Genomic DNA, 9,230 nt, shown 5'->3' on the forward strand with positions numbered 1-9,230 from the left:
TGTGGGCATAACTCCTCAACAGTCAGGTGGGTAGGAAGTTGGCTGCAGGTTAGGACACAGATCAAGACACAGAGACTTCTAATGAAAAGATCTGTGTCATTCTGGTGAGTGGCCAGTGGTGTCCCTCAGGGGTCTATGCTTGGTCCAGTACTTTTCAAGATCTTTATCAGTGATTTGGATGTGGGGGTGAAGAAGTCACTGGCCAAGTTCGTGGGTGACACCAAATTATGGGGGAGTGTGGTCACGCTTGAAGATAGGCTGCTGATACATCCAGATCTAGACAGACTAGTAAGTTGGGCAGATTGGAATCTGATTAAGTTCAACATTGAGAAATGTAAAGTGCTCCATCTGGGGATGAACAATCCCCAACATACTTACTGGCTCGGTGGTGCCAAACTGACTTGCACCATGACTGAAAGGGACCTAGGGGTATTAACAGACCATAGAATGAACATGAGCCATCAGTGCCATGTAGTAGCCAGCAGGGCAAACAATATTCTGGCATGCATCAACTGATGCATCTCAAGGAAAACCAAGGAAGTATTTTTTTCCACTTTACTCAGCATTGCTGAGGCCACAGCTGGAGTATGGTGTCCAGCTCTGGGCACCGCACTTTAACAAGGATGTGGACAAACATGAGAGAGTCCAGAGAAGACCCACCCATATGATTAGAAGCTTGCATAGAAAGCCATGACAGGAAAGGCTGAAGGACTTGGGCCTCTTCAGCCTAAAAAAAAGAAGGCTGAGAGGGGACTTGATAGCAGCTTACCACTACATCAGGGGAATGCATCAAGGGCTCAGAAAACAACTGTTGACCAGGGCATCCTTGGGGAAAACCAGGAGTAATGGCCAAAAACTCCTAGAAGACTGTTTTAGTTTTAACACTAGGAAAAACTTCTTCACAGTTAGGGTGTTCAGACTGTGGAATAAACTCCCTCCAGAGGTGGTTCAATTGCTGCCCTGAGGGCTCAGGCCAACACTCAGAATCTCAATATTACACTGTTAGACAGGAGGGTGTGGTGTACAATTGCACATATACAAACACACAAATCAATTAGGTGCATACACACACATGCACTACCAGCTCAGGCAAAAACACATCCAAACCAGCCTAGGTACATGCAGACCTATCACCAATTCAAGCACATACACTCTACACCCCAAAAGTTACACACAGATCACAAACTTGTATATCATACACACAATAGTATATATATATTTATACACACACACACACACACACACACACTAGCAACTCAGATACACATACAGTAAAAATAACCAGTCGAGGTTCATGCACACCTATCCCCAGTCTAAACCCATACACGCTACACACACCAAATTTAGACAAAATCAGTTACGAACACCTGCACATCCAATACACCTACGTGGATTACAAATTCATATTCCACACACACACAATGATATCCATATATGTGTGTAGATATATGTTTGTATTCACTAATTCACATACATACCACCCACCTACACATACACACAGGTGATATTGGGATATTGGGTGTTGTGATGTGTATGTATGTATGTATGTTCTTGATGTACTTGGGATACCTGGGGAAAGGTTAAGGTAAGAAGGTAGAAGTGTAAGGAGTGAAAGTTGCTGAGTGTGAAAGTCACCAGGACTAGGATTTGAACTGCTAGATTACAGGGATCTGGACTGAAGAACTGAGGCTCGGGGGTAACTTAGGTTTCAAAGCTTGTAGGGTTGGAAGGGACCTGAGCAGATCATCAAGTCTGACTCGCTGCCAAGGAAAGAGTAAGGTTTTCATCTAGCCTCCTCTGAAAGACCCCCAGGGTAGGAACCAGCACCACTTCTCTTGGAAGTTGGTTCCAGATCCTAGCTGCCCTGACAGTGAAGTAGTGCCTCCTGATGTCTAGTCTAAATCTACCCTCTACCAGCTTGTGACTATTATTTCTAGTCACTCCTGATAGTACTTGGGGGAACAGGGACTCCCTCAATGCCTGGTGGTCCCCTCTGACTATTTTGTAACAGGCCACTAGGTCCCCCCTCAGCCTTCTCTTGTGGAGGATGAACAGGTTCAGGTCCCTTAGCCTCTCCTTGTAGGGCCTGCCCTGCCGCCCCCTGATCATGCAAGTGGCCCTCCTCTGGACCTGCTCCATGTTGTTCACATCCCTCTTGAAGTGCGGTGCCCAGAACTGGATGCAGTACTCCAACTGTGGCCTGACCAATGCCGCATAGCGGGGGAGGATCACTTCCTTGGACCTGCTCAAGATGTATCTGTGGATGCATGACAAGCTATGGTTGGCTTTCCTGACTGCATCCCCACACTGCCGGACCACGTTCATCTTGGCATCAGTGATGACTCCAAGATCCTTTTCTGCCTCTGTACTGACAAGAAGGGAGATCCCCAGCATGTAGGTGTGCTGCTGGTTCTTCCTCCCCCAGTGCACCACCTTTCACTTCTTAGTGTTGAAACCCATCCTGTTCTCATCCACCCACCCCTGTAACCTGTCTAGGTTTGATTGCAGCCTATTCCTCCTTTCTAGCATGCCCACATCCCCCCACATCTTAGTGTCATTAGAAAATTTGAACAGGGTGCTTTTTACTCCCTCTCCAAGTCACTGATGAAGATGTTGAACAGTGCGGGCTTGAGGACCAAGCCCTGCAGAACCCCCCTGCCCACATCCCTTTAAGTCAAAAATGACCCATCCACTACCACTCTCTGGGTGCAGCCCTCCAGCCAGTTGGCAACCCATTTGACTGTGTAGGTGTTGACACCAGAGTCCCTCAGTTTTTTAATGAGAACGGGGTGACAGACAGTGTCGAAGGCCTTCCAAAAGTCCAGAAAGACTATGTCCACTGCTACCTCTGCATCTAAGGATTTGGTGACCTGGTCATAGAAGACCACCAGGTTGGTCTGACAAGACCTGTCTCTAATGAACCCGTGTTGCTTGCCCCTAAGCATAATCTCCCTTACTGGCCCCTCATGAACATGTGCCAGGATAATTCTCTCAAAAAGCTTACCAAGGACTGAGGTAAGACTAACTGGCCTATAGTTTCCTGGGTCCTCTTTCCTCCCTTTTTTGAAGATGGGAACCAAGTTGGCCCTCTTGCAGTCCTCTTAAACCACACCAGAGCACCATGAGTGCTTGTAAAACTGTGCCAGGGATCCCTAAAGGACCTCAGCTAATTCCCTCAGCACTCTGGGGTGGAGATCATGAGGACCAGCTGATTTAAATATGTCCAGTCCCCCTTGATTTTTCCTGACTAGATCCTCACTGACCCTTGGTCTGGGTGCACTCTCCCTGGGGCAAGAGGGGGTCCCAGTGGGGGGGCTGATCCAGTCCCTGCTCAGGAAAATTGAGGCAATGGAGGTTAATTGATCTGAATTGATTAAAAGACAATGCCCAAAGTCTACAGAACAGGGAAGTGATACCAGCACAGAAGCTGAGGCTGGGACTGGAGCCAGAGCTATGGGGGAGGTGGAAAGGTAGGTGGGGAGAGGGAAAATGGGAGTATGAGAGATTGTGGGTGTTAAAGAGGGGCTCTGGATGTGAGAAGGCAGAGGATGGCTCCGGGGAAGCTAGAGAAGTTGTAGGGAGTGGCAGTAGGTGCTAGGAGCTGGAGAAAACTGCAGGATAGCCAAGAGGAGCTGAGAAGCTAAAAGAGGGGGGGAGCTACAGAAGGTGTGGAGGAAGCCTGAAAACAGAGAGACAGACAGCATAAAATCACAGGAAAAGCAGCAGGAGAGACTGAAAGGCAGCAGGGACAACAAGAAAGCAGAGAAAGGCAGCAGAAAGTCACAGGAAAAAGTAGGAATTGAGAGGAGATTGGGAAACTAGTGGAGAGGGGTGGGGGCTAGAGCTTAAAGAGAGAGAGAGAATGAGGCTGGAATTTAAGATAAGGAGAGAGTGGGATTTAGTAAAACATGGCCCAACTTGGGGTTACAAATGACAGTGGTTTTATTGAACAGGGGAGATGGTGACACAATGTCTTATTGGTTCCCTTGCACCCACCCACTCTCACACACACACAATGGCAGCAGGGGTTAGAGAGGCTTGGTGCAGGGGCTGAAGTCCACTGAAGTCCAGGAGGAGAGAGAGAGAGACAGACAGAGAAAGAGAGAGAGAGATACTTCAAATTGTAGGAGGCAGTATGCAGGTAATATCTACCTATCCAGGCTAGAAAGGGGTCCTTGTCCAGAGATGTTGTCTAGAGGGGGGTCACCGGCAGGGCCTCTGGACGGATAGGTGGTGTGGCATGGTGCTGGTCCAAATGGAGAGAGCATCCCACTGGGTCTGTCTTAACTGCCCCTTTTTATAGAGGCAGACCTTGTGTGACCCTAGTGACAGGAGGCATGCACAGGCAAAGGTCAGCCCCTGGTGCACTGAGCATGTGTGCTCCATGCAGGGATGTGCAGTTTCAGGTGTCTGTAATGGGAGGTACAATGGTAGAGCTGCTGGTTCTGCAGGGTCTTTTGTCTTTCAAATGCTGGGTTCTTGTCTGTGTTACTGGTTGAGGTCTGTGGTTCCTGGATAAATCAATGTGAGCTGATATCCGAGTTGTTACAGGCCATTCAGTAGAGGCCTGCTACTGTTGTATTTCAACCATTCCCAATCACTGTCATTCATCCGGGAACCAATTTTCATGGAAGGGATATGTGACTCATACAGTGTGACACAGGGGATGCCCGGGCAGAGGACACAAGATGGAACTTGACATATAAAATGGAAACGTGACCTGACTTTCGTTCAGTTACAAACACAGGCCTAAACTATACAATATCCATATGAAACAATAAAAATCAATACAAAAATGATAATAATACAATAGACAAGAGTAAAAATCAATACAAACCTAATAATTATACAATAGAAACCAGTGGATATCCAAAACCAAAAGCTTGCTACCAAAATAAAAATGTTAAAGCTTATCCTACATCTTAGCTTACTTATACTTATCTATAGGGAATAGAGAGGGAGAGAAAAAGATAGAAATGGTTGTGGAAGGGGAGGGAATGCATTTTAAAATAAATAAAAAAAAGAAAAGAAAAACCAGGGTTTTTTCTACACAATCACCTACCCTGGAAACCTTCGAGAGAAGACTGAACAGTCACCTTGCTGGGATCACCTGACCCCAGTTGTCTTTCCTGCCTAGTGCACAGGGGCTGTACCTGATGATCTTGCAAGATGCCTTACATCACCTTACAATCTATGAATCTAAAAGTCCCACTGGGAGTGGTGTCTTGACACATCAGTTACTGGGCAGCCTGAATCTGTGCCATGGCATACACAGAACTAAAGGACCTAGCTTGTCTAAAATACATGAAGAACAAGCATGCTCATAAGATACGCAGAGTTGCCATGGGTGCAGACACAGCTCACCACCCCCTGCTTGACTCTGTCTGGAGCTGGAAGGGACCTCGGGAGATCATCGAGCTGTGGGCTGCCTTCTGCAGGGATGTTACCAGACCACAGCAGCAGGGCACCCCACTGTGTGACGTGGCCCACTATAGCCCTAATGTCTATGAAATACATCAAAGACAGCTGAAAAGGGATGTTTTTTAGAGGTGCAGGGTAGGTTGGTCCAGAAGTTATTAATGGTGTGTGAGGGAGCGGCGGCTCGGGGCGGCCGTGAGCTCCCTAGCGCCGCCTACCGTCACGTTAGGGTGACGTAGCACCCTCAGAACCTCGCCCGCCACGACTTTGATGGTAAGATATGTAATGTGGAGGCTGCCAGTTTCCCTAATGGACGGTCTAGTTGTTCGTCCCTATTCCAGACGGGGTATCGATGTGCTTCCTGCCTTAAGGGCAACGCGTGCCTCCAAGCCTCCCCCTTAGCACGCCCCAAGCCTCGCAGCTGTTCTGGGGACGCTTGTATGGTCCCTCGCCCCTCGGGTGCCCTTGTTCTCACTCTCGGGCACCGGGGCTCTTCGCCCACCTGGCGCCTCCTTGGGTCGGGCCCCAATCTCTGGCCCGTTCCCCACGCCCTGGGCCTATCACGCTGGCGCCCAGCTACTTGCTGGCGCCTCCTGGGTCGGCTCCACCAGCGCCGCTCACTACCGGCCTCCCTGGGCCAGGTTCTAGCCGGCGCCTGGCTAATCGCCGGGTCTGCCTGAGTCTGGAGCACTCTCGCCGCCCTAGCCTCGGCGCCTTCGGGCCGGCTCACTCTCGCCGCCCTAGCCTCGGCGCCTTCGGGCCGGCTCGCTCCCTCTGCCCGGATCTCGGCTCTATCGCTGCCCTAGCCTCGGCGCCTTCGGGCCGGCTCTCTCTCGCCGCCCCAGCCTCGGCGCCCTCGGGCCGGGTTCTAGCCTTAGCTCTATCGCCGCCCCAGCCTCGGCGCCCTTGGGCCGGCGCTATCGCCGCCCCAGCCTCGGCGCCCTTGGGCCGGCGCTATCGCCGCCCCAGCCTCGGCGCCCTTGGGCCGGCGCTATCGCCGCCCCAGCCTCGGCGCCCTTGGGCCGGCGCTATCGCCGCCCCAGCCTCGGCGCCCTTGGGCCGGCGCTATCGCCGCCCCAGCCTCGGCGCCCTTGGGCCGGCGCTATCGCCGCCCCAGCCTCGGCGCCCTTGGGTGGCTAACTAGACTTGGCTACGTCGCCTTGCTGGGTCTAGTCCCCGCTGGGCCTTGTCCTCTCGGGCTGACTCCGCGCCTCCGGCGCCCTGTCCCTGCCCCGCTCCGGGGCCTTGCCCTCTCGGGGCTGACTCCGCACCTCTGGCACCCTGTCCCTGCCCCGCTCCGGGGCTAAACACCGCCCTTATGGGCTGGGGTCTGTAACCCCGCACGCTGCACCTCCCTGGCGCAATATAATGCCCAGCCGCACCGACACTAGTGCCCCTGGCACTGTGCCTCAACTGGGCACTGGGGACCCCCAAGCTGTTGGGGAGCTCCCCTGAGGCCTCCTCGCTCCCCTACAGCCTCACCCGGTCCTCCGGTGTAAACTGTAACTCAACTCCAGCCCTCTGGCTACAACATAAATACAAAGGCTCCACACGCCTAATAACTCCAAGCCCCACCAGGGCCCGCAATCCTACCTCCAGTCAGGGCGATGCTGTTCCCTGCATCATTGCAGCCGGTTAGCGCGATGAAATAGCAGCCACTAACCCAGGCCGCTCAGCTCAGCCGCAGAGCTCCTGCTCCTGCAGCAGCCAGAAGGGAACTGTGTCTCAGGCTCTGGCCTACGCTGGTTATAAAGGCCAGGCCCTGCCCTCTTCCGGCCATGTGACCACCTGGTTGTCCTGGCAACCAGGCACCTGAGCTGCCTGGGTGATTGACAGCTCTGCCAATCACCCTCTCAATCACGGAGCACCTCTGTGACTCCGTGACATGGTGGTTGATAGGAAAATTTTGGGAAGCTTGGCTATGTGTGGAAGACATATTGCAAGTTTTTCCACAAGTCAAGGGGTAGATTTTGGCTCCAGACAGGGTCAAGCGGGGATGGTGAGTTGTGTCTGCACCCATGGCAACTCTGCGTATCTTATGAGCATGCTTGTTCTTCATGTATTTTAGATAAGCTAGGTCCTTTAGTTCTGTGTATGCCATGGCACAGATTCAGGCTGCCCAGTAACTGATGTATCAAGGCACCACTCCTAGTGGGACTTTTAGATTCATAGATTCATAGATTGTAAGGTGATGTAAGGCATCTTGCAAGATCATCAGGTGCAGCCCCTGTGCACTAGGCAGGAAAGACAACTGGGGTCAGGTGTCTGGAGCCAAAATCTACCCCTTGACTTGTGGAAAAACTTGCAATATGTCTTCTACACATAGCCAAGCTTCCCAGCTGTGATTATCCCCCTAATTCCATTAGTTTGCTCACTGTTTTTATTTGAATCCAACAGGGTTCTGTAACCCCAATCATGAGCCTTAAGTGCTCCTGCTTTATGAATAGCAGGATTGTTGCTGTACACTCCCATCCCTGGCTCAACCCTGCCTGGTGCCAGCATTTTTCAGGTGAACGTCTCTCACTGGTGCCAAAAGTTGCAACAGGTACAGAGCATGTCTGCTGTCTAAACTTTGCCCAGACACAACAGGGTGAGAAGGAGGTGAACTTCCCTTGGCCAGGTCACCTACAGACCTATAATTTGAGTGCACAACTCCCCAGGGTACCCCTTATTGATCAAAGATGGCTGATGTTTGGAGGAGAATGGAGTGGATTGGGGCACATAGGCCTTGGTCCAGTTGGACCTTTAGCAAAACAAAGAGCCTGGTGCAGGTTCTGGGGGACCCTGAGGTTGTGTGTCAGTTCATGTGCAGCCCATGGGCCAATTGGCACATCTAACTAGATGTTGCAAGAAGAATGGCAGAGCAGGGACACAATAGGACCCCATACTTCAATGCTGGGTCAAGGCAAAGAGGCTGTGGGCTGCCTTCTGCAGGGATGTTACCAGACCACAGCAGCAGGGCACCCCACTGTGTGACGTGGCCCACTATAGATACCTCCTCCTGCTAATGAAGGTACTGGATCACTTTGAATGCTCAGGGACAGAGGTCTCTGGGATGTCCTCACCTGCTGAGACATCGCCCTCCACCGCTGTGTCGCAGTGTCCTGGTCGTGTCACCTGTCGCTTTCTATGAGGAGGACAGACCACAGAGCTCCACCTCCACAACCAGTATGTGAAGCCCTGGGTAACCTTATAATCACCTGTCACCTGAACTGACAGCTGTGATTAAACTTGGCTATGAGGAGAAGGGGGAAGAGGGCGGGGGGGGAAGGGAACTTGTTTGCTTCCACTTTTTTGCAGCAGGATCACAGTAGTTTGCACCCACTCAGGACCTATCAGCCACACCAGGGACAACTTGTTGGTCATTTTGGGCTTCCCACTTTTTATCCACTTGCAAGATTTTCTGTGTCTTTTTAAGAGTGCTGAGAGTCCTTAATTCATTCTATGTCCCACATTTCTTGATTTTCAGCACCACTTCTGATGCTTCTGCCAAGGACACACAGACTACCAAGGCAGGATGCAGCCAATGCACACACAGACAGGACTGTGAACACCCTCTGGGACTGTGAGCAGTGGCTGTGTGAGACTGAGAGACAGATCTGTCAGGCCACAGGCAGATTCATGGCTGTCCAGCATGAACAGAACAGCGCCGAGTCCAGGAGGCATTCCAAGACCTGTCAGGACCAGCAAATAGTGATTGGGCTACTGGCAATGATCCTATGCCTGCTCGTTTTCGTCCCTGCTACTAACTGCCACTGTCTCTGCCAGTGATTGCTATTGAAACGTTCAGAAAAATTGTACATTCTACACTT

The sequence above is a fragment of the Crocodylus siamensis genome, chromosome 1 (assembly GCF_052110815.1).
Source record: "Crocodylus siamensis isolate JL-2025a chromosome 1, ASM5211081v1, whole genome shotgun sequence".
Lineage (NCBI taxonomy): Eukaryota > Metazoa > Chordata > Crocodylia > Crocodylidae > Crocodylus > Crocodylus siamensis.